This window comes from Myotis brandtii, unplaced genomic scaffold (genome assembly GCF_000412655.1).
Source record: "Myotis brandtii unplaced genomic scaffold, ASM41265v1 scaffold420, whole genome shotgun sequence".
Classification (NCBI taxonomy): domain Eukaryota; kingdom Metazoa; phylum Chordata; class Mammalia; order Chiroptera; family Vespertilionidae; genus Myotis; species Myotis brandtii.
In genome coordinates, this window is record NW_005366109.1 from 182,386 (window position 1) to 189,350 (window position 6,965).

The 6,965-nt window shown below is 46.0% G+C and overlaps 1 long non-coding RNA gene across 1 annotated transcript; it reads right to left on the reverse strand.

Moving 5' to 3' along the window:
* Window positions 1-322: 322 nt before the first annotated feature.
* On the reverse strand, window positions 323-6,301 carry LOC106727400. Its single transcript, XR_001363578.1, has 3 exons — window positions 6,225-6,301; window positions 5,758-5,831; window positions 323-358 (listed from the first exon to the last, which is right to left on the reverse strand). It is a non-coding gene; the product is annotated as an uncharacterized LOC106727400 (long non-coding RNA).
* Between the last annotated feature and the right edge of the window lie 664 nt (window positions 6,302-6,965).

The following is a 6,965-nucleotide window of genomic DNA, read 5'->3' on the forward strand; positions in this document are numbered from 1 at the left end:
TTCCCATGGTCACTGGGGTTAACAAGCCCGAGCAGCTAGTGGAAGGAGGAATGTGAGGAATGCACCTGCCTAAGGGGCGATCATTTTCCTCAAGGACAGGCCGAAATGGATAATGAGGTCAAACACAAACGCCATCCCTTTCTCAAAGGACTCTACAGAGAGGCTATTAGATATAGTTCATTAGCTGTGGGGGAGGGGGGAGAGGAGAGAGCTACGTTTTAGACTGCTGTTTGAAGAGAGATGAAGGTATTGTGCCAACTTGAGATTTTTCTCCAAGTCAGTGGGGAGCTACGTTTAGACTCAGATTCAAGTTTTTACATACCCGGGTTTCATTCAGGTATGGGCGACAGGTGACATCCTGCACACAAGGCAGAGATTTGCGAGAAAATGTAAGATAATAATACACTCGGTGTCCACAGTCAAAAATAACAGGACATCGAATTTGGAAAACAGAAAAAAACAGAATTTACATGTAAAATATATTCATCATGTGTTAGTGTCTTTATAAAATGCACCCTTTTCATTATCATCATCACCCTAATTCAGGGACGTCATCCCCACCCCTCACCCCCAGACTTTATCATAACTTGCAAACTGGAATCTCTGCTTCTAAACCTTCTCCCTTCCAAGTCCTCCTACAGCCAGCACAGGCTCATCTTAAACTGGACGCGCCCATGGCCTGTTCAAAACGGGCACAGCTCGCAGAGACGGAAGGTGAAAAGGTGGGTGCTAGCACAGTGCCCAGACTGAGTAGACACTCCTTTCCTATCCTTTTTCTTTAAATTTTGTAAAATTGATTTTTAGAGAGAGAGAGAAACATCGATGTGAGAAACTTCGATCGGTTGCCTCCCACACAGGCCTTGACCAGGAATGGAACCCACCACCTTTTGGTGCATGGAGTGAGGCTACAACCAACTGAGCCACCAGCCCTGGCCCCTCCCTTTGCCTTATATCACCATAAAATGAAGTCAGACTCTCCACATGGCATTTGAGGCTCTCCAAAATCTGAACCTAAATAACTTCCAATCTGTAACATCCCCATTGCACACACACCCCCCAACACACACACATATATTTAAAGCACCACTTTCCAGTAATAACCCCGATTTGGCTAACTTGGTCTCAAGGCAAATGCCTTTGGCAGGAGCAGTGGCACAATAAACTCTTCCGAGTATGTTTCGTTTCTTCTTTAGGTTTAATTTTCTCATGAAAAAGAAAAAGGAACTTTAAAAAAGGAACTTAGGCTGGCTCAGGTTATGCAGAATTACTTGTTGACCTCCCAGAGCGCTCATGGGACGGGAGGGGGCCTGGATGTGCACACACAGACACAGCTGCGAAAAGCACACCCTTAAAAAATCTACAAAGAAAAGGGAAAACCTATGGGGACGTAGAGTGCAGTAATTGAGAGTGTAGGTGCTTCCTAACCTGGGCCAGTATCTTAACATCTTTCTAAGCCTCAGTTTCCCCACCTGTACAATGGTGTGGAGAATGCTCACCTCTTCAGGTTGCTGTGTTAAAAAAAGATGTGTAAAAAAAAAAAAAAAAGATGAGCCCTAGCCGGTTTGGCTCAGTGGATAGAGCGTCGGCCTGCAGACTGAAAGGTCTTGGGTTCAATTCCAGTCAAGGGCATGTCCCTGGGTAGCAGGCTTGATCCCTGGCCCTGGTTGGGGTGCCTGTGGGAGGCAACCAATTGATGTGTCACTCTCACATCGATGTTTCTCTCTCTGTCTCTCCCCTCCCTTCCATTCTCTAAATATCAACAGGGGGGAAAAAATAAAAAATAAATAAATACCAATGGAAAAATATCCTTGGGTGAGGATTAACAAAACAAAACAAAAAAGGAGATGTGAGTAAACACTTAGCAGACTGCCTTGGCGCATAGTAAGTTCTATAAATGTTAGCTTTTTTTTTTTTTAATATATTTTATTGATTTTTTACAGAGAGGAAGGGAGAGGGATAGAGAGTTAGCCAGAGGAAATGTGGATCTAAATGAAGGAATGAAATGGCAGCTGTATATATAGCATTTTTTATTATTTTAGTCTCTTTAAAATATGATTTATTTTTTAAACAACACTGTATTTTCAGGATAGGTAAAAATGTATGACAAAAGTAGCATAAAAGCTTAGAGAAAGAAGTGGAAGAGTATTATTAAAGATTCTTATACAATATTATACATTGCTATGTAACACCTAAATGTATACTATAATAAGATATATACTATAAGAATAACAGTACTCTAAAATAATTTAAAATATATATTAATAGTAAGATCAGGTGTAAGACAAGAAAAGAAGTAAAAATATCTTTAGTCACAGATAATATGATGGTCTGTCTAGAAGATCTGATGGAATCAGGTAAAGAGCTACTAGAACTACTGAGTTTATGAAGATTATCCTATCTAATAAAAGAGTAATATGCAAATTGACCATCACTCCAACACACAAGATGGCCACCCCCATGTGAACACAAGATGGCTGCCACAAGATGGCTGGCAGGGGAGGCAGTTGGGGGGAACCAGGCCAGGTGAGGAGGGCAGTTAGGGGTAATCGGGCTGGCAGGAGAGGGCAGTTAGGTATTGATCAGGCTGGCAGGGGAGTGGTTAGGGGGTGATCAGGCAGGCAGGCAGAAGCAGTTAGGGGCAATCAGGCAGGCAGGCAAGCGAGCGGTTGGGAGCCAGCAGTCCCAGATTGTGAGAGGGATCAGGATCGGGCCTAAATGGGCAGTCAGACATCCATCAAGGGGTCCCAGATTGGAGAGGGTGCAGGCTCACCTGAGGGACACACACCCCTGTGCACGAATTTCATTCACTGGGCCTCTAGTCTATCTATATAAAAAGCCAGCAACCGAAACAGCCATAATGACCATAACGACCAGTCACTATGATGCTCACTGTGGCCAGCGAACCAGCCCAATCAGGGGGTGGGACCACCAGCCAACCTTGCAGCCCCTTCCCCCATCAGCCAGCCCTTGATTGGACTCTCCCACTCTGATTAAGAGCAGATCGCCAGCCAAATACCCCCTCCCTCCCCACAGCCAGTCCCAGCCCCAATCAGCTCGCCCCACCACGATAGGCCCACAGCCCCGTCTGCACCTGATAGCACCCCCGACCCCAATAGGGAGTGGGGCTGGCCAGCCAACCTCCTGTAGCCCCTCCCCCCAGCTGGCCATTCCCCTGATGGACCCCCCAACACCTTGATCAGCCTGAAGCCCCTCTCCCTGGCCAGCCCCATTTCTGATTCCCCCCCACACCCCAATAGGGGTCTGGGCCAGCCCGCCAACCTCCTGCAGCCCCTCCCTCCACCTGGACCCACTCCAGATCAGCCCTCCACCCCATCAGGACCAGGGCCAGCTGACCAACCACCCATGGCCCCTCCCTCAGGCTGCTGGCCCCCAATTGGCAACCCACACCCCATTCAGGGGTGGTGCTGGCCAGCCTACCACCCATAGCCCCTCCCCATGGCTAGCCCCAACCCCAATAGGCCCCCCAACCCCAAACGGGGGTGGGGTTTACTGGCCAATCACCTGTGGCCCCTTTTCCCAGCCAGCCCAGCCCTGATGGGGCTTTAATAGGGGCGGGTCAGTGGGCCAACCTCCCACCATCTCCTCCCAACAGGCGCAGCCCTGATCCACCCTGATTGGGGTGGGCTGGCTGGACTCCACCAGTGCATGAATTCGTGCACTGGGCCTCTAGTAGAATATAATTCTTTTACTCAATACTAACATCAAATTCAAAACTATAATGAAAATATCCTTCAAAATAGCACAAAATATGAAATATTGAAGGATAAAAATGACCCAAGATATGGAAAACCATCCACTGAAAACTAAAAAGTTATATTTTTAAAGACATTAAAAGCTATCTAAATAATTAGGGTACTATCCTGTTCATAAGTCAGATAACTATATTGTTAAAATGTCAGTCCTCCCCAAGTATATCTATGTATCAGACAAATTCCAGTGAAAATTCCAGCAGACATTTGGACAAAGTGAAAGCTGATTTTTAAACTTAAACAGCAATGCAAAAGACCTAAAGTAGCTGAAACAACTTTGACCAAGAAAAATAAGGTGGGACAACTATGAACATGACCTGATTTCAAGACTTATTATAGAACTCAAATAATCAAAACAGATGGCATTGACATAAAGTAGACAAACTGATAAATGGAACTGATAAGTGAAATAGGCCAATGAGAGAAAGACAAATATCACATGATCTCACTCATATATGGAATCTAAAGAATAAAATAAACTGATGAACAAAATAGATCCAGAGACATAGAAGCATGGAACAGACTGTCAAATCTCAGAGGGAGGCACAGGTGAGTGGCTGGGTAGGTGGGAAGAGATCAATCAATGAATTTATAAGCATATATGTATAACCCATGGACACAGATAATAATGAAGGCCTGGGGTGGCGGGCAGGTACAGGCTAGAAGAGGTCAATGGGGAAAAAATGGGACATCTACAATCCTATATAATAAAAGCCTAATATGCTGAGTATCCAGTCGACTGGTCAGCTGTTCAACCAATTAAACCATAATATGCTAATGATATGGTAAGATCACTCAACCGCTCGCTATGATGTGCACTGACTAGAGCTCCAGGAGATAAAAAATGGGGTCCAAGAAACTGCTTTTACCAAGCGTCTCAACTGCTATTGACCTTCCAGTTTTAATTCCAACTAACAAGGTGATACAATAATGCTGTGCACGTTACTATTAAATCAGCAACACTGAAATAGGTTTAGTAATATATGTTTCAACATCTGTTAAACTTAGGGACATCTCAGCATCTGCTAAAGGTTATTACCACATTGTTGAAAGAAATCCATAGACAAAAAACAGGAAACCATCTATGTATGTTGTGATAATTATGAACCAACTAGAGGCCCAGTGCATGGATTCATGCACCGGTGGGGTACCTCAGCCTGGCCTGCACCCTCTTGCAATCCAGGACCCCTTGGGGGATGTCAGTGGCCTGGTGCATGGATTCGGCCCGGTCCCCGCAGGCACCAGGCCTCTAGTATGCATATAAGATCTTTTCTTAATCTCTTCCCACCCCACCCCCTATCCTGTTCCATGTTTCCATGCCTGTGTATTGAGTTTCTGCCCCCTGGTGGTCAGTGTGTGTCATAGCTATTGGTCAAATGGTCACTTAGGCCAGTGGTCGGCAAACTGTGGCTTGTGAGCCACATGCGGCTCTGCGACTTCTGCGCATGGTCCACGAAGTTTCAATTGCACTGCACGTGGTATTTTGTGGAAGAGCCACACTCACGGGGCCAAAGAGCCGCATGTGGCTCGAGAGCCGCAGTTTGCCGACCACTGATCTAGAGTCTAGATTCTAGACTGATACCTGCACAAGTTCTTTGCCGGCTCTCTGTGGAACAAGCGAGACTCCAATTCCCTGAGCAGGGGAGCTCACTCGGGCCTTTGTACCTTTGCGCCAGCTCCTCTCTGGGTTTGAAATGTTACTCTTCTCTCCTCTTATCTCAAGACTCCGCTCAAAGGACACCTTCCCAACCAGCCCTCAGGCCCCGCCCAACAGAATTATTTCCTCATTCCATTAAGGAACCATAGCTCTGGGATAGCATTTTTCATATCGTATATTAATGGCTTGCTTATGTGTTGGTCTCTGGAGTTAGAATAACTTTCTTGAATATTCATTTTGGAATTCCCAGCATCCAACACAGTCCCAAATCTGACCTGAAAGGAATGGCTGGCCCCTGAGGGTATCTGTACGGCCTCACATCGGACTCACCTGACCTCCCAGCCCGCAGACCCCTATCCACACTTGTTTGAGAAGAATCACCACTCCTGGTGGATTCCTGCAACCTAACAGGGTAGGAAAAAATGACAACTGGTTATTTTGACTTTTTGTCCAGTAGCCACGAAAGACACAAATAACCCTGGTTCTTCTGCTGAGCCCCAATCCCGAGTGTTCCTTGTAAGAGAAGGAGTCAAATTCAAGGGTACCGTCTGTGGTCTTAGAATGGGACAAAGATATTGGGTCCTCACAGAAATAAAGCCAATGACCGCAGTCTCGGCGATCGCCCCTTACATGGCCATCCCCGGGATTACGCAGACGCAGGAGGACTGGGAGCGCGTTACAGCCAGGGCCCCGGCAGAGCTCCGGGCTGCCAGAGACTTAAGGCAGGGTAACTTGAGGGAGGTGATGTAAGGAATGAAGCCTGGTCTCCAGTCAGATTTGGGTCACTAGGAACTCACCACTCATTAGCTACGGATGACAAATTTGTCAGCCTCGGAGCCTTGTTCCTTCCTCTGCACTCTGGGGATGATACCCTAAGTCAGAGCATGCAGTCAGGAAGATTAAATATGACAATGTGAAGTTTTGTGGACCAAAAAAAGGGGGTTCTGTGGGAGGGCACCTTACAAGGTGATGTGATCGCGAATTCCTAACTGGGCAGGTCATGGTGGGTAGTCATGCCCCGGGCCTATGACTTCTTTAGTGAAAGATTTTAAACCAGCCCTGTCCATTGTACTTCTGCCTCTAGGTTAACACACCTTTGAAATATCAGAAGTAGTACCCTCAAGAGAGTATATAATCTTGTTAACTATCCTATAATCCAACCCCCACCTTGGTTTTCCTCACCTCCATGTAAGCTTTACATCTCCTTAATTTCAAATGCATAAGAGAAACTGCAAAACTGCTATTCTCCACAGCACGTGAGAGCTTGCTCCCCGAGTATATGTTGTCAATTTGGCTCAAATAAACTCTTATAAAAATTCTTCGGAAGACCTGAATAGACATTTCTCCAAAGAGGACACACAAATGGCCAAGAGACATGAAAAAAATGCTCAAAGTCACTGATCATCAGGGAAGTGCAAATTAAAACCACAATGAGATATCACTTCACACCTGTCAGAATGGCTATCATCAATAAATCAACAAACAAGTGCTGGTGAGGATGTGGAGAAAAGGGAACCCTCGTGCACTGCTGGTGGGAA